The sequence below is a fragment of the Notamacropus eugenii genome, chromosome 3, assembly GCF_028372415.1.
Source record: "Notamacropus eugenii isolate mMacEug1 chromosome 3, mMacEug1.pri_v2, whole genome shotgun sequence".
NCBI classification, from domain to species: Eukaryota; Metazoa; Chordata; class Mammalia; order Diprotodontia; family Macropodidae; genus Notamacropus; species Notamacropus eugenii.
The window spans coordinates 95,783,572-95,802,606 of record NC_092874.1 but is presented as its reverse complement, the minus strand read 5'-3'; the positions used below and the strand labels follow the sequence as shown (position 1 = coordinate 95,802,606).

General features: G+C 37.6%; 2 pseudogenes; one reads left to right on the top strand and one right to left on the bottom strand.

Annotated features, from left to right (window-relative positions):
* The first annotated feature begins 338 nt into the window (after window positions 1-338).
* Window positions 339-4,491, top strand: LOC140531830 (GTPase IMAP family member 7-like; annotated as a pseudogene).
* A 1,853-nt stretch (window positions 4,492-6,344) lies between these two features.
* Window positions 6,345-18,876, bottom strand: LOC140533009 (polyadenylate-binding protein 1-like; annotated as a pseudogene).
* Between the last annotated feature and the right edge of the window lie 159 nt (window positions 18,877-19,035).

Here is a 19,035-nt window from a genome sequence, read left to right as displayed (position 1 = left end):
GAGTGCCTTAGAGAAGCTAGTAAAAGGCCACTAGGGCCAGACTAAGGAGGGCTTTGAATTTTAGACTTCATTGTGTGGGCAATGGATTGTTGTTATTGGTCATTTGACTACTATAACCCCCAGTTGCTTCATAGCAATTAATGTCCTTCCTATTTTCAAGGTCCTTGTGAGGGTTTAAATAAAGTAATGGATACAGAAGTGATTTGAAATAATTACAGTCATTGTATGAATATGAAGGATTATTCTTGCCTCCCTGCGCAAGAAAGTTTGAAATCCTATCAAAGGACAGTATGAGTTTGGGATCATACTAACTTTAGTCTCATAGTCCAGGTAGGGTCATGGTCAGGTATTAGCTGCAGCTGGAGTGTTCTCCACCCAGTCCAAAAACAAAAAAATAAATGTGTCAGAGACATGACTGAGCCTATACTTAAAGAGAAGAGGTAGTCATGTCCCTGTGTGATAAGAGTAATGAATAGCTTCTCTTCCTCAAAATATCAGCCCTTTCATCCTTCCCTGATATCTGAAATCCCATGCTCAGAACTTTATTTCTTTACACCAAATCATTACTTTTCTAGGCAAATGAATATAATGCAAATGAACCAGGGACTGTTAATCTTGTATACAAGAACTAACTATTTATACCTCATTATGAATTGTCTTTATCAGAGATACAGAAGTCAAATAACTAGCAGCACACTGAAGAATAGGATTTGAATCAGGTAAGTGCTAACAGGTGAGGAAAAATGGAACTGTTGTAGCCTGAGTTGACAGTTGACAGTGTGGGTCTAGACACTAAGCTCAGTTTGATGCTTATTGGATATCTGTTTGGAGAGGGCTCTCACAAAAGAAAAGAGAGAAACTCACTAAATGGGTTTACTGGTAGATTTCTTTTTCTTCTTACCATCTTTTTTTCTTTCCATCTTCCTTCCCTTTTCCTTTTCTCCCTCTCTCCCTTCCCCTCTCTTTCTTTCTTTTTCTTTCTTTCTTCCTTCTTTCCTTCCTTTCTTTCTTCCTTCCTTCCTTCCTTTCTCTTTCTTTCTTTCTTTCTTTCTTTCTTTCCTTCTTTCTTTCTTCCTTCCTTCCTTCTTTCCTTCCTTTCTCTTCCTTCCTTCCTTCCTTCCTTCCTTCCTTCCTTCCTTCCTTTCTTTCTTTCTTTCTTTCTTTCTTTCTTTCTTTCTTTCTTTCTTTCTTTCTTTCTTTCTTTCTTCTTTCTTCTTCCTTCCTTCCTTCCTTCCTTCCTTCCTTCCTTCCTTCTTTCCTTCCTTTCTCTTCCTTCCTTCCTTTCTTTTTCTTTCTTTCTTTCTTTCTTTTCTTCCCTTCTTTCTTTCTTTCTTTCTTTCTTTCTTTTCTTTCTTTCTTTCTTCCTTCCTTCCTTCTTTCCTTCCTTTCTCTTCCTTCCTTCCTTTCTTTTTTCTTTCTTTCTTTCTTTCTTTCTTCCCTTCTTTCTTTCTTTCTTTCTTTCTTTCTCTTCTTTCTTCTTCCTTCCTTCTTTCCTTCCTTTCTCTTCCTTCCTTCCTTTCTTTTTCTTTCTTTCTTTCTTTCCTTCTTTCTTTCTTTCTTTCTTTCTTTCTTTCTTCTTCCTTCCTTCCTTCTTTCCTTCCTTTCTCTTCCTTCCTTTCTCTTCCTTCCTTCCTTCCTTTCCTTTTCTTTCTTTCTTTCTTTTTTCTTTCTTTCTTTCTTCCTTCCTTCTTTCCTTCCTTCCTTCCTTCCTTCCTTCCTTCCTTCCTTCCTTCCTTCCTTTCTTTTTCTTTCTTTCTTTCCTTTCTTTCTTTCTTTCTTTCTTTCTTTCTTTCTTTCTTCTTCCTTCCTTCCTCCTTCCTTTCCTTCCTTCCTTCCTTCCTTCCTTCCTTCCTTCCTTCTTTCTTTCTTTCTTTCTTTCTTTCTTTCTTTCTTTCTTTCTTTCTTTCTTTCTTTCTTTCTTTCTTTCTTTCTTCTTCTTTCTTTCTTTCTTTCTCAAAATCTTAAACCCAGTTCACTCTGAAGCTCACAGACTGGACCACAATAGATCCCTGCCCATGCTACACTTAATGGCTGTTTTTTGGGCCCTCCTGGCATTGAGTGAATTTATACTGAATGTCAGTGGTAACTGTTTCTTTTTGGAACAGCAACCCTGAGAATCTTGCTCTCCAAGACTGATTGATTGATTTTTTTCTATTTAAAAGGGCCATCCTTGACTCACTTCTTAAAGAAGCAAGACCTATTCACTGAATGGACATTACCTCACTGTGAGTACCTGAAAAGGCCATAGTCTAAAAGGTTGCGGTTCCATTGTATATTAGGCTATCTCATTATCCTGATGAATATCTGGTCACTAGATCCAGATATCTCTGGAGGAGAAAGTGAGGCTGGTGACCTTTCACCTTTTCCTTACTCAAATCAAGGTTACCTGCATGTCATGTCATCATTTCCCTGATGTCATGGTCCTCTTGGAAAATGAAGAACAAACACAATACAACCTACCCACAATCCAGTGACATTGGAATACTTGTGATTCTTTATGCAAAACACTCTGTCTCCGACCTCTTTCCATTTTCATGGGTTGTCTCTCATTTTGTGAATTCTCTCTCTTCATTTATTGTCATTCCTCCAAGTCTTTGCTAAAATCCCACTTCACTCTGAGAGGATCTCCAATTTATTACATAGATAGATAGACATGGATATATAGATATATTTGACAGAGTTGCTATTATATTATCCCTCCATTAGATGCATTAGATTGTGAGCTCTCTGAAGGTAGGAACTGATTTTGCCTGTCTTTTTATCCCCAGCACTAAGCCCAATATGAGTAGGATTAAGGTTGAAAAAGAATGGAATAGTAGGAAGGAACCAGGTTCTGAAGGACTTCAAATACTAAAGAGCAGAATTTCTATACGATGCCAGAAATAATAGGGAGCAGCTGGAATGTTTTGAGTAGGGGAGAGACTGACATGGTCAGACTTGTGCTGTAGGAAGATCACTGTGACAACTGAGTGGAGGATGGGTTGCTGAAAGACTTGAAGAGAAGAAGTGAAGAGAATGCTCAATACTTCAGACCTGAGGGAAGAAAAGTCTGTGTACCAATTTAAATTAGCTTTCTTTTCACCTCACAGTTTTAAAGCTATGCCTAGAGACCTACAAGTTTAAGGAACTTTCCCAGAGTCACACGGAAAGTATGTGCCAGAGATGGACAGAGCTAGAACCCAGGGTATCCTGCCTCCAAGGCCAGCTCTCTATCTCTATTGCCTGTTTAAATGACTAAATACTATGATTAAATGCTATGACAAATTTTAAAAAGGAAACAAAGTACAGTTGAGTACCATTTTCACTAATCTTTTAAAGTTGTAGATCTATGCTCATCTGTATACATTCATTCATAGATCTGAATGAGAAAATTCTTTTTTTAAAACTCAGTCTACTTCTTTTAACATTGTTGCAAAATTTAATCCTAGACTACATGCAACACTGGGGTTCTGGGATTTGAGGCCAGATTGGGATCTAAAACCCTAGCAAATGACTTTAATTTTTTTAAAAATATCTAACCCTCCCATATTTGTTAACCATCATATAAAGTTCTGAATTAGTAAAAATTTTTCCCCACAATTCCATGCTGATGACGTGAATGCTGATCAGGCCAGTGCCCTGAGGATTGTTCTAGCTGGGAAAACTGGAAATGGGAAAAGTGCAACTGGGAACATCATCCTTGGGAAGGAAGCTTTTAAATTTAGAATCTCACCACATGCTGTGACAAAGATCTGTCAAAACAAAGTTGGAACCTGGAAAGGGAAAGACTCTATAGTTGCTGACACACCTGGGCTTTTTGACACAAAGGATAGTCTAGAAACCACGTGCAATGAGTTCAGTCTTTGTGTCATCTATTCTCGCCCATTGCCACATGCCATCATTCTGTTTCAGCAACTGGATCAATTCACTGATGAAGCAAAACACACTGTCTTTTTAATTAAGGCACTCTGTGGGAAATTATCCATGAACCACATAGTCATCTTATTCACTAGGAAAGATGACTTGGAAGATAAGCCACTAGAAGACTTTGTAAAAGAGTCTGATGAGAACCTCCAAAGTCTTGTACAAGAATGCAGCAGAACATACTGTGCCTTCAATAACAAAACTCAAGACAATGAAAGAGAAGTCCAAGTGAATAAGCTGCTAGACTCAATTGAGAAAATGGTGCAGAATAATCAGGACAAATATTTTTCAGAAAAAACTATACCAGCAAACTCATGAGTCACCGAAAATCAGGAGAAAGTCCCTGAGGGAAATCTACACCAAACAAAGAGACAGTGATCTGCAAATTATAAAAACAGCTTATGCAAACATAGGTCCTCTGTAGAAGAGGAAAAAAAGAAAAACCAAGAGATAAAGGGAAAGATAGAGAAGGAATATGAAGAAAAAATGAAAAATATGAACACAGAGACTGAGAAATCTGTATGTGAACAAATTTTTCATTTCATTAATTTTGTGATTTCTAAGATTTCTGGTTGGTTCAGAAAATAGTTTGCTTTATTTCCATTAATTTCTTCATAAATGTTGATATCCTGGATCAAGGGTGTGGGCTATGTGGCCTTAAGGTCACATATGATCTTCTAAATCCTGAAGTGGATTCAGTCCAAAAGTCTCACTTAGGGATTCTAAGTGAATCTATATATGCCACCACTTCTATCCTGGATGTACAGAATTATATACTTATGAAATGAATAGAATTGGGTACTAATTCCCTTCATTTCAATCAACAATAAGGGATTTTCAAACCAAGGAACACTCTCTGTTGGAGGTAGAGCTCCCACCAGAGATTTGTCACATTATATATAGCTACAAGAATTAAATTCCCCACTTGTTTTGTCTGAGCTTTTACTTACCATGGGCCTAGAGATCTGGGCCCTTGGTGTAGTGTCTGCAGCTCTGCCACCTCAAATCCTTTATTAGTTATAAATAATTATGTAAATAAATGAGAGTTGAGGTCCTTTAGGCATGGGAGAAAGATCAATAAAATGAGGAGGACCAGGAGTTGATGATGATTTACTCATTTGCTTCTTAAGTCCTACCACCATATTCAAATTGTTCCCTGGGCAGTTCCCTAACTCCATACTATCCTGATTCTGACTTCTGGATCTCCAGATGGTGTAAGACTCCCATGTTTACCAATTCCTTCCATGTACCACTTCCACACTTAACAAATAAACAAAAACTATTCTCTGTCCTCCTTAACACTCAGCCATACCTTTCATTTTATTTCTGTTCCTGCCTAGCTGCTATGATCTAGAGGTTCCTCCCTATTACTTTGGCCCACAGAGAAAGTAAGCTCCTCATTGGTAGACATTGTTTCATTCATTTTAATTGTATCCCCAGTTCTAGCAATGTCTACCACATGTTGAACTCAGCCAAGGTGTGTCACTGACATGGGCTTTTCCAATAGCATTCCATCTACTGGGATATTCAAGTATTTGAGGTTTGTGAGGATTCACTGAGTAGGATAGGATTCTTCTAATGGTGACTGGGGGACAAGGGAGGGTAGAATTTTCTGAGATTTAAACTCCTTTGAGTCAGAGTTCTCCTTTTGTGAGTACAGCTAGCTGACAGCACCTTGTGAAAATGGAAGGGGGGAACACCAAAGAAATAAGCATTTATACAATTTATTATGTGCTAGGCACTGTGCTAAGTGCTTTTATGAATATTAACTCATCTTGTCCTAAAGACAGGCATGTGTTCATAAGTTCTTTTATTATCCCTATTTTAGAGTTGAAAAAATTGAGGTAAACAGATCTTCATGGGCAGTTTCAAAAATACCTGGCAAGGCCTATATGAAGTGATACAAAGTGGAGTGAGAAGAACTGGGAGATCATTGTGCACAGTAACAACAATGTTGTGATGATTATCAATTGTGAAGCACATGACTACTCTGAGAAATACAACGATCCAAGAATGTTCCAAAAAGCTTATGATAAAAAAAATGCTATTAACCTCCAGAGAAAGAACTGAGGAACTCTGAGCACAAATTTAAGGATAATTTTCTCAATTTGTTTATTTTGCCTGCTTTTTTTGGAATATGGCTAATATGAGAATATGCTTTGCATGATTTCATCTGCATAATTGATATTGTATTGCTTACTTTCTCTGTGGGTAGAGGAGGGAATGAAAGAGAAAGAGAAATTTGGAACTCAAAAATTTAAAAGAAAAAATGTTCTAAATAAATAATCAATAATTTAAAACAGAAGAAAATTGCCTATCCATATCCTTTGAGTACTTATCTATTAGAGAATGGACTATTTTCTTATAAAATTAAATTAGATATTTATATATCTTGGAAATGATATCTTTATTAGAAAAACTTGTAAAGATTTTCCCTCCAATTATGTTTTTATTCTAATTTTTGTTACATTATGTCTGTTTGTGCAAAGACTTTAAATTTTTTGTAATAACAATTGTGTATTTTTTCTTAATTCACTTTTTTTCACTTATTTAGGTATGGATTCTTCCATCATCCATACATTCTTATTCCTCTACATGTGACCTTTTTATATCTTAGTCATGTGAATATTTGGAATTTATCTTGGTATGTGGTATGAAATGGTATAAATCCAATTTTTACCAGTCTGCTTCTTGGTTTTCCAAGTAGTTTTTGTCAAGTGGTGAATCATTCCCCCTGTAACTGGTATTTGGCAGGTTGTCAAAGATTCCATTAGTATACTTGGTTCTGTGTGTTGGACGCTGAAACTATTCCACTGATCACCCTCTCTATTTCTTTTTAAAAATCAGTACAAACTAATTTTAGTCATTCTATTTGATGGTAGTTTTCTTTCATAATTTCTTTTTCTTCCAGCCAAAATATTTATGTATATACTAAGTGCTAGGCACTGTACTAAGTGCTGAAGATACCAATAAGAGAGCAAAAGACAAACCCTGTTCTCAGGGAGCTCACGGTCTTATTGGGGGGTAAAGGGGTGGGGATGACAGGCAAACAAATATATACAAACAATGCATATATAAAGGATAAGCATGAGATAACAAAGGGAAGGCACTAGAATTAAGGAGAATTGGGAAAGGCTTCCTGTAGAAGGTGAGATTTTAGTTGGGACTTGAGGGAAGCCAGGAGGGAAAGAGGAGGAAGGAGAACATTCCAGGCATGGGGGAACACGCAAAGAAAGTGCCCAGAACTGAGAGAGGGAGTGTTTTGTTTGTGGAATAGCAAAGAGGCCAGTATCACAAGCCTCTGCTTCTGTTCCTGGGGTGGGGCTTAGGCCAACATAGATACCATTAAAGTCTCCTACCCTTGGATATACACAGCTGACTCCATTACCTGATGTGCATTAGATACAGCTGAGGAGTACTTGTACTGGGCCATGGTGTAGCCAGAGGAACCGGGACACCCAGTTCCCATACTCTGGGCCCCAATGTTGACATCTCTCTGCAAGCGGGGTCCTGTCTTGGGCACCTAAGTAAAGGCTTGCCAGACAGTATTGATGTTGGAGATAGAGTACCAGGCTGTGGACAAAGATCTAGGAGAAAAGTTGGTGCACCAAATGGGGACCACAGTGGTAAGACTGTAGAAGATTTCTTAGGTAAGAAGACTATGGTCATCTGGGGGATGGCAGGCAGGAAATAATTGGGGGGCTAGGGAAAGATAGGGTCATTTATGTTCCAGAGAATGGAGATTTATTGCATTGACTGGTTGGTGAGGATGGTCTTCTGCTCTTCCTTTTATTGGACCAGGGCCATGTGGGTACTGTCAGTCGGGGCCAGGTACTGATAATCGGCCTGTCCATCTCCATCACAGCCTCTTTTGGGGAGGAAAAACATGCAAAGCCAAAACCCTTGCTGTGGCCACCTTCTGTCATCACCTTGTCACTGGTGATCATTCCATATGGAGAGAACTCCTTCCATAGCTTCTCGTCACCAATGACATCAACCAGATTCTTCACACACAGATTAACATCATGGTAGCAATTTATTCTCTCCTGCTTCATCTGCTCAAATATACTCTTCAGGTCACTCTGCCTGTCTCTCCTCTGTGCCCATCCAACCTACAGGACCAAACCTCAAAGCTCCTTCTCATTCATGTTACTCACAGCCTTTTGAGCTTCCTCATGCTTAAAGTTGACAAAACCAAAGCCTTGGGAATGGCCATTTTCCTTGACCATCATCTTTACACTTAGAGTCTTTCCAAATTGAAGGAAGAGTTCCTGAAGGCACTGATCATCTACATCTTCCTTACAGTTTTTGATACAGATGTTGGTGAATTCTTGTGGTTGTGCACCCAGCTGTGCCTTCTGTTCACGCCAAGACTTGAAGTGGCCCACAGAAACTTTCCAGTCATTAAGTGGCATCCCATTCATGCTGTTGTTTGCTTGGATCTCAAAGTGGATGAAACCAAATTCCCTGGAACTATTCTCATCACACATTGCAAGAGAGGATGTTCCCAAAGGTAGAGAAGATGTCTCTCATACAAGGCCTTATTGTCAATGGAGTTATCCAAGGTTTTGATAAAGATGTTGCCAATTCCTAATTTCCAGAGCCCCAGGTCACACTGGGACCACTTGACACAGATGAGCCAGCCCTTGATTATCTCAAACTTCATGATGTCCAAGGCTTGTTTAGCAGACTGCTGGAAGTTGATGTATCTATAACTTAGGGAGTAGTACATGGCTACATCAGGGCAGACACAGATGGACATGATGGGCCCTGAGGCTGAGAAATTTTCATACAACATGGCCTCAGTCACACTGGGGTGCAACTTGCCTATGTAGAAGTATGATAGAGGGGCAAACAGGTCCCCTACATGTTCCAAGGAGAGGTGGGTCACAGTCCTGGCAACATCCCTGGAGGAACAAAAAGAGAGAGCATTGAACCATGCAGGGATTCCCTTCATGATTTCTTGAAACATATCTAGTTTCCTTTTTTTTGGTCATGGTTTTCAGATAGTCAAAGGAATGTTAAAGTAACTCTACTTGATCCACATTTCAATTCAGTTGTTTTTTATATGAGATGCACTATGATTTCTTCCATTTTTTCAATCTCTTGACTTTGTTTTAGTATTTCTAATGTCTCATGCAATCATGAAATTTTGTTAGTCCTTTCTAATTTTCTAGCTATCTGTTTTGGGTAAGGTCTTATACTCCTTATGCTAAGCTATTAATTCTCTTTCCAAGTATTCTCTACAAATCTCTCATTCCTTTTCCAATCCTTTCTGTTGGGGCTCTTATTTCATATAGTATCCTTTGTGGAAGGTAGTTAATGCACTGGATAGAATGCTGGGCCTGAGTCAGGAAGATTCATCTTCCTGAGTTCAAATCTGGCCTTAGACACTTACCACCTAGGTAACACTGAGAAAATCACTTAACCTTGTTTGCCTCAGTTTCCTCATCTGTAAAATTAGCTGAGAAAGAAATAGCACACCACTTCAGTACCTTTGACAAGAAAACCCTAAATGAGGTCATGAGGAGTCAGACACAACTGAAAACCACCAAAAATAGCAATCTTTTGAAATTATTTTTTAAACTCTTACTTCATTTTTTCTAGCAATTGTTTATCTTCTGGCCAAACTATGGGTTTTTTGAGCCTTTTTGCATTTTGCAGTTATTCTCCTCTCCTGTATTTGTGTTTAGTCATTCCTGTCACCATGCTGGTGCTTTATCTTTTATTGCTGTTTTTTACTCATTTTCTAGTCCTCCTTTACAGATTGGGGCTTTGTGTTAGGGCCAGGTTCTGTGCACCTCTGGAGGGACTATTATGGTCTTGTATATTCCTTACCTGTCTTATTTGGAGACTTTGCACTATGTTTTTGGGGTACTGAGTGCTATGTTCATAGAAGGAAATTGGACTAGAGAGTCGAACCATCAGTGACCCTTATTCTATCTTATTGAAGACACAGTCTATCTTGGAATAGTCTCTGTTTTGAGAGCAGACAACATAACTTCAGATTTGACACTGAGTGGTCCAGCCTGGAACTGAGTCCCTGATACATTCTGGGGCTGCTGCTAGCCATTCACTATTCTCGTCTTGGAGCTGGCTCCATGATATGACTCCTTTGAGTGATCCCATAGTCTGCTGCTTCTGATATAGCACTTTTGAAGCTCTAGATGCTATGTCTGTGATCCTAGTTCACTCTTATTCCACAGTTCCTGACTTGATAACTTGCTTGTGTGTAAAATTTGTGATTTTGAGCCAGGAAAATGATCCGGTATGGTTTTTCCTTCAATTTCCTGATCATTGCTCAGAATACCATTTTTGCTTATTTCTCTGTCATAGTAGTTATCGTAAGAGCTGGACTGTACTTCCTCCTATTTCACCATGTTGGATGGTCTTCTGCTGTACTACTGTTGAGAGCATTACTCTCTTCTCAGTCACACAGACCTGTGACCAGTGTTATCAGCAGCTTCCCAATCTGACTGCTCATATCCGACCTCATCATTTTTAACTTCATGACATCTTGCCTATGTATCCTCCATCTTCATTCACTAAGTCACCATTCTAGTTCAGAACCTCTTGAACTCTCACCTAGACTATTGCAGTAATGCTTAGGAAAATGCTAGTACAGAGTAAATGCTTAAGAAATGCTTCATGACTGGCTGATAATCCAAAGTTACTTCACCCTTATATAGAATAATCTTATGATTTTTTACAATTTTAGTTGCCCCTTTCACTACAGTTTATCAATGTTCCTCATAAAATATGGCCTCTAGAATTGAAAGAATATTATAGATGTGATCTCACCAGAATACAATAGAACCATCATCTTTTTGTACAGCACATTTTGCTTCTGTTCAGTCTAAGATCACATAACCATTTTATTTTGACTGCCACCAAAGCTAAAATTAGGGTAGAGTGAGGAAGGATTTGTTCTATTGTTCTAAAATGCAGAGGATACTGTCAGTACAAACATTTTAATAGGTAAAAAGAAGTGAGCATAGCCCTTAATTAACAATTATAATTAATTAAAATGAGAAATTATCTAATAAAATATTTCCTTTCCCAATAGCTGTAGCCTAGTTAAACTCCTCCTGGTCTGGATATGCCCTATTTCTACTCCTACAATAGCTTCCTGTCTATCAGTGTTGGTCACTTTGGATAATTTTCCCTTTTCCTTACCACCAAAATGGTTTTGTTTTGTGTCTTTGAAATTTCATTCTCTTTTTTAAAAGTTTATTTATTTTTAGTTTTCAACATTCACTTCCATAAATTTTAAATTTTCTACCCCTTCCACTCTTCCCTGTACTCTTCCCAAGATGGCATGAAATCTGCTGTAGGCTCTACATGTCCATTCCTATTAAACCTATTTTCACATTAGTCACGTGGTATAGAAGAATTAGAACAAATGGGAGAAACCAGGAAAAAGAAAAAAAAGTAAAATAAAGAAACAAAAAAGCAAATAGTCTGCTTTGCTCTGCATTCAGACTCCATAGTTCTTTCTCTGGATGTGAATGGCATTTTCCATCATGAGTCCTTTGGAATTGTTTTAGGTCCTTGCATTGCTGAGAGGTGATAAGTCTATCAAAATCAGCAGACTGTTACTGTGCAACAATGTTCTCCTGGTTCTGCTCACCCAAAGAGTAATCATGACCACCGAGACTTGGGACAATACCATAAACCCAAGACCACTAGGAATAGTAACTGAAGACCTAAAAATGATTACATCACGGTCCAGCCCAGGATGTATGAAAAACATGCCTTTAATTCAGCATTTAAATCCTCCTTCTAAGGAGGGGGCAGGGCATTCATTAACAAATGTCATTTTCCTCACCCTGAAATTAATTAAACTTCCGTCTTGTGTCCTGCCTCTCTTGTCTCTGTTCAGCTCTGCTTGTTTGGCTTCAGCCACTCAAAGATTGGAGGCCAGCTCCAGTCTGGTAGACACATTTAAGGTGGGAATAATTATACCTGCGTGACTAATTCTCACTGTTGAAAAATACAGAGATTTGTTTTCAGGGTAAAATTATGCAAAGGAGTTCAGAGGGTACAATTAAACATCACCTTTGTTCTCAGTCAGAAGAAGGACTATTTAATCAAATTTCTTGTTTATTTTCTTTCCATGTCAGAGAAGGTGTGAATTTGAGAAGGCAGTTCACCCTTGTCAGTTCTTTTCATAGTAGGGGAAATAGCCAATCAGTCAGCAGGGAATTTTTAAGTGATTACTACAGATTAGACTGAGGTGGACACATGTTTCTTTAGATCATTTGAAGAGTTGAGAATTCCCGGAAGACAGTGAAAGTGAAAGGTATTCCCCAAAGATAAGTACGAATGATTTTGGATCTTTGGATATTGGGCTGTAAGGGAAGGCAAGCAAGGATGTTGAAACCACCTAAAACAGTGACTCTCACCAGACAAGGTCTGGCATAGGGTACACATGTGGATTGGGAATGACGCAGGTGAGGCAAGAGGTGAGGAAGAGGGGTATCAAACACAAACATTGCTGCCTTCACAATTTTCCCAAGAATTAGCCCTACTAAGTTGAGGGTTGGGCCTTAGATTAGTATAAGAGGCAGGACTGCTGGTAGACAATCTATCTATCTATCTATCTATCTATCTATCTATCTATCTATCTATCTATAAATATAGATATATATACATGCATATATAATATAAATGTATATTATATAATATATATATATACATATATATATTTAAATGAATGTACATACCTTTTGTGCCAGAAAATTCTGTTCTCTTTGGTGCTAGGCATTTATATTGTAATGTGCCAAGTCACATGTTTTATAATGAAGAGTCAAGGTATGCAGTGAATTTGTCTTTGTTTACTCCTTTCAGTTGCGTATGACTCCATGACTCAGTTTGGGGTTTTCTGGACAAAAAGACAGAAGTGGTTTACCATTTATTTCTCCTGTTCTTTTACACATGAGGAAACTGAGGCAAACAGGGTTAAATGACTTGTCCAAGGTCACACCGCTAGTAAATATCTGAGGCCTTATTTGAACTTAGCTCTTTCTCACTCTAAACCTGGCGCCCCATCCACTGCTCCAACCAACTTCCAAAGAATGCTAACACATGAAGACCATTGTTTTTATAACTTGTCTTGAATGCATGGATGCCTTTTCTCAATTCCTTTGAGACATTTTCCCAACTACTCAAACTTGCTATATAACTCTTACTTATCAAGTTTAAAGATGTGAGACATTTTAAGTGATGAAAGAATCCAAAAGTGTCCACTTTGGGAGCCAAGATGGGAGAATAAGTAGTAAATTGCTGTGACTCTTCCATACTCACCTGCAAACAACCATAACATTAAGAAACATAAAAAACCCCCAAACAAATCCGGGTACAGCAGAACCAGTAAAAAGATGGGGTGAAACAATCTTTTAGCCCAGGAAATTTGAAAGATTGACAAGAAAGATTTGTCTCATGCTGGTAAAGGGGAGCGCATTTCAGAACAAGAACCATCCTAGCAAATCAGCAGCGAGTTCCATCTCACCAAAGCAGTGGTAGATCCTGAGGCACAGTGTGGTAGAGAAGGAAACCATCAACACCAGGACCCATCACATGCCTTAGCACAGTCAGGAGACCCAGCAGACTTCAGCTTTGAGAACCACCACATGCTTTAATGTAGCCCTGGGCAAACAGTCATTCTTCAGTGGCCAGACCTCAGAGTATATCCAGGGAAATGCACAAATGCCTATTTGAACCTAAGCACTTTCCTGACAGAACCTGAAGGATCCCATCTCACTTAGACTGTCAAATTTAGAGGCATACAATTGAACAAAGTGATCTTTTTTCAAATTAACCTTATTTATTTTTAGTGTTCCACAATCACTACCATATAATTTAGATTATTATTTTTCCCTCCCTCCCCCCTACTTCTCCCCTCCCTCCCCAAGAAAGCATACAATTTTATATAGGTTCCACACATGCATTCGTGTTAAATACATTTTCACTATAGTCATGCTGTGTAGAAGAATTAAAATGAATGAGAGAAATTATATAACAAACCAAAATATAATACACACACAAAAAAAGGATCTGCTGCATACTGGGATTGAAATCTATAGTTCTTTCTCTGGATGTGGAAGGTGTTTTGCCTTAGATGACCACTGGGAATTTTTTTTTAAGTCCTTGCATTGCTACAAAGTTCCAAGTCCACCAGAAAAAACTCACACACTGTGGTCATTGCTGTGCACAAAGTTCTCCTGGTTCTGCTCCTTAAGCTCACCATCAGATCATATAAGTCTTTCCAGGACTCTTTGAAGTCTTCCTGTTCATCATTTCTTCTAGTGCAAAAGTATTCCATTATATTCATATACCATAATTTATTCAGCCATTCCCCAATTGATGGGCATCCCCTTGATTTCCAGTTTTTGGCCACCACTAGGAGGGCTGCTATAAATATTTTTGTACATGTGGGACACTTTCCCACTTTTATGATCTCTTGCGGATACAGAACTAGAAGCAATATTGCTGGGTCATAGGGTATGCATATTTTTGTAGCCCTTTGGTTATAGTGGCAAATTGCTCTCCAGAATGGTTGGATCAGCTCACAGCTCCACCATCAATGTATTATTTCTAATTCTCCCACATCCTCTCCAACATTTATGATCTTCCTGGTCTGTCATGTTTGTCAATCTGATGTGGTACCTCAGAGTTGTTTTGATTTCCATCTCTCTAATCAAAAGTGATTTAGAGCATTTTTTCATATGACTATAGATATCTTTAATTTCTTCCTCTGAAAATTGCCTACTCATATCCTTTGACCATTTATCAATTGGGGAATGACTTGTATTTTTGTACATTTGACTCAGTTCTCTATATATTCTAGAAATGAGACCTTTATCACCCACATTAGATGTAAATTTTTTTCCCAATTTTCTACATTGCTTCTTCTTGTGTTTGAAATTTAGATTTTCTATTCAGTTCTGATTTTTTCAACAAGAATGATTAAAAGTTCTCTATTTCATTCAATAACCATTTTTTACCATGAAGCATTATACTCAGTTTTGTTGGGTAGATGATTCTTGTTTTTAATCCTAGTTCTTTTGACTTCTGGAATATCATATTCCAAATCCTTCAGTCCTTTAATGTAGAAGATGCTAGATATTGTGTTATCCTGATTGTATTTCCACAATACTTGAATTGTTTCTTTCCAGCTCAATATTTTCTCCTTGACTTGGGAACTCTGGGATGTGGATATAATATGTAATTTATCTTTTTCTTCTTCCTATTTTTCCAATTTCCTGTTTTCATGGATTGGCACCATTAAATCGCATTGTTTTTTATGATCATATCATTTACTTTATACCCATTCCCTCTATCTATGTATATTCCTTTCAAATATCATAACAAATACAGTTCTCAAGATTTACAAGTGCCAGATGCATTTATAGGGATGTAAAAAGTTCACTCATATTCAATTACAAAGGTTTTCCTCTCTTTACCTTTTTTATGCCACCCTTGAGACTTGTATTTGAAGATCAAATTTTCTATTGAGCTCTGACTTTTTCATCAGTAAAGGCTCAAAATCCCTTATTTCATTGCCTTGCCTGAAATACTATTCTCAATTTTTCTGGGTAATTGATCCTTGGTTGTAGACCAAGCTTCTTTGCCTTACAGAATGTCGTATTACAATCCCTCTGATATTTTAATGTAGAAGCTGCAAAGTCTATGTGATCCTGACTGTCATTCATCAATATTTAAATTGCTTCTTTCTGGCTCCTTGCATTATTTTCTCCTTCAGTTGATAGTTATGGAATTTGGCAACAATATTCCTTGGTGTTTTCAGTTTCGGATCTATTTCAGGTGATCAGTAGATTCTTTCGATCACCATTTTGTACTCTGAATGTAGGACCTCAAGTCAGTTTTCCTTGATGATATCTTGGAATACATTGCCCATTTTTTCCATCATAGCTTTCTGGTAGAACAATAATTCTTAGATTTTCTTTCCTGGATCTATTTTCCAGGTCAGTTGTTTTTCCAATGAGATATTTTACATTTTCTTCTACTTTTTCATTCTTTAGATTCTACTTGACTCATTCTTGATGTCTCATGGAATCATTAGCTTCTACTTGCCCAATTCTAATTTTTAAAAGATCGTTTTCTTCAGTTAACTTTTGCAACCCCTTTTCTATTTGGCAATTGTTCCTTTTAGGGAGTTATTTTCTCCAGTTAAGTTTTGTGCTTCCTTTTCCATTTGTCTAATTTTCCTTTTTAAGGAGCTGTTTTCTTCAGTGAATTCTTTTATCATATTTTTAAAATCATTGGCCAATTTTTCTTCTACCCCTCCAACTTGGCTTTAAAAACCCTTCTTGAGTTCTTCCAAGCATGCTCTTTGGGCTTGAAAACAGTTACATTTTCTCCTGAGGTTTCAAATGGGAGTACAATCTGAATGCCAACCTCTTTGGTATTCATGTTCTGGTCCTTGTCCCCACAGTAATATTCTATGGTCTTTTCTTTTCTGGTATGTTTCCTGCTCATGTTGATTGCCTTTTTCCTGGCTTTTAAATGAAGCTCTGCTTCTGCAGCACAGGGGGCTGTGTTCCACAGTTCTTGTGCTTAGGACTTGAGGCTTTTTGTATTGTGGCCTCTGATTCTTTCAGCTAGAATTTAGAGTGCTATAGCTTACCTGGTGCTGACCTGGCTGGTGGGCCAAAATAGAGACCAGGTGAAGTCTTTCTGAGTTTCCCTAGAGTTACCATGGAGTTCAGTACGTGAGGTGTGTGGAAGGGGTGGTCTGGCTGTTGGAATTCTTTTCTCCTGAGCTAGAATACCAGCAGGCTCAGGGGTTGGTGAACATCCAACTGCGTTAGTGTCTTCCTGTAATCAAATTTAAGCATTTTGCATTCCATAATGTTCTCTCTGTCTCGTTGTTCATAAGTTCTTCTCTTCTCCATAGATCTGACTATGGAGAAGTGAAAACTATTCCTTGTTTCCCAATTTGTTTATATTATCAGCTTTTTCATCTAAATTGTGTAACCATTTTGACTTTATCTTAGTGTACAATGTAAGATATTGTTCTATGCCAAATTCTGTCATTCTATTTTCCATTTTTTGCAGCAGTTTATGTTAAATAGTGAGTTCTTATCCCAGAAACTGGAGTCTCTCACATATTTTACGTTGTCTACACAAACTTTAAATAGAATTTCTCTTTCTATCTATTTCTGTTTGACTTCCTAAATGATATGAAAAAATTCTTATGACTTATGTTGTTTTATTTTATATCCTCCAAATTTGCTTAGAATTTTCTAAGTATACTCTCATATCATTGGCAAATAGTGTTAACTTTGTTACTTCATAGCCTATTGTAATTCCTTCAATTTATTTTTCTTCTCATTGCTAAAGCTAACATTTCTAGTATAGTACTGATAATACTGGTGATAATGGGCATTCCTGTTTCACCACTGATCTTACTGGGAAAATTTCTAGCTTATCCTCATTACACATTAATGCTTGCTGATGATTTTAGATAGATATCACTTATAATTGTAAGGAAAATTCCAATCATTTCCATTCTCTCTAGAATTTTTAATAGGAATCCCTGCTGTATTTTGTCAAAAGATTTTTCTGCATCTGTTGAGATGAACAGGTGATTTCTGTTGGCTTTGTTGTTGATATAATCAAAGATGCTGATCTTTATCTCACACTGAATGGTGGCCTTGCCCCTGCAGCTTATCTGAATCTCAGCCCCCCAGTGATGGCTTAGTGGAACTGAAGGCAAGGTGGTTGTGAAGAGGAAAGATTCTGCTAAGATTCTGGGCACAAAAATCTCTGGCTTCTCCCGGACCAGTGTACATGCTTGATTGTGCCACCCTGGAGGAACTGAGATCTTACAGATCCCCAGAGTATGCCCTACTATTGACAAAGGACCCAAAAGTCAAGTAACTGGTTAGGAAAATGCCTAAAAAGGGGAAAAAATAAGACTAAAGAAGGTTACTTTCTTGGTGAACTGATATCTTCTCCCATCCTTTCAGATGAGGAAGAACAATGCTTACCAGCAGGGAAAGATATAAAAGTCAAGGCTTCTGTATCCCAAACATCCAAAATAAATATTCAATGGTCTCAGACCATGGAAGAGCTCAAAAGTATTTTGAAAATCAAGTTAGAGAGGTGGAGGAAAAATTGGGAAGAGAAATGAGAGAGATGCAAGAAAAGCAGGAAAATCAGGTCAACACCTTGCTAAAGGAGATCCAAAAAAATGTTGAAGAAAATAACACCTTTAAAAGTAGGCTAACTCAATTGGCAAAAGAGATTCAAAAAGCCAATGAGGAGAAGAATGCTTTAAAAAGCAGAATTAACCAAATGGAAAAGAAGGTTCAAAAACTCAATGAAAAAATATTTCTTTAAAAATTAGAATGGAACAGATGGAGGCTAATGACTTTATGAGAAACCAAGAAATCACAAAACAAAACCAAAAGAATGAAAAAAATGGAAGATAATGTGAAATATTTCATTGGAAAAACAACTGACCTGGAAAATAGATCCAAGAGAGACAATTTAAAAATTTTGGGACTACCTGAAATCCATGATCACAAAAAAGAGCCTCGACATCATCTTTCATGAAATTATCAAGGAAAACTGCCCTGATATTCTAGAACCAGGGGGATAAATAAATATTGAAAGAATCCACTGATCACTGCCTGAAAGAGATCCAAAAAGAGAAACTCCTAGGAACATTGTGGCCAAATCCCAGGGTTTTCAGGTCAAGGAGAAAATATTGCAAGCAGCTAGAAAGAAACAACTCAAGTATTGTGGAAATACAATCAAGATAACACAAGATCTAGCAGCTTCTACATTAAGGGATTAAAGGGCTTCGAATATGATATTCCAGAAGTCAAAGAAACTAGAACTAAAAATAAAATCACCTACCTGCAAAACTGAGTATAATACTTCAGGGAAAAAAAGGTCTTTCAATGGAATAGAGGACTTTCAAACATTCTTGATGAAAAGACAGGAGCTGAAAAGAAAATTTGACTTTCAAACACAAGAATGAAGAGAAGCATGAAAAGGTAAACAGCAAAGAGAATTCATAAGGGAGTTACTAAAGTTGAATTGTTTACATCCCTACATGGAAAGACAATATTTGTAACTCTTGAAACTTTTTTCAGTATC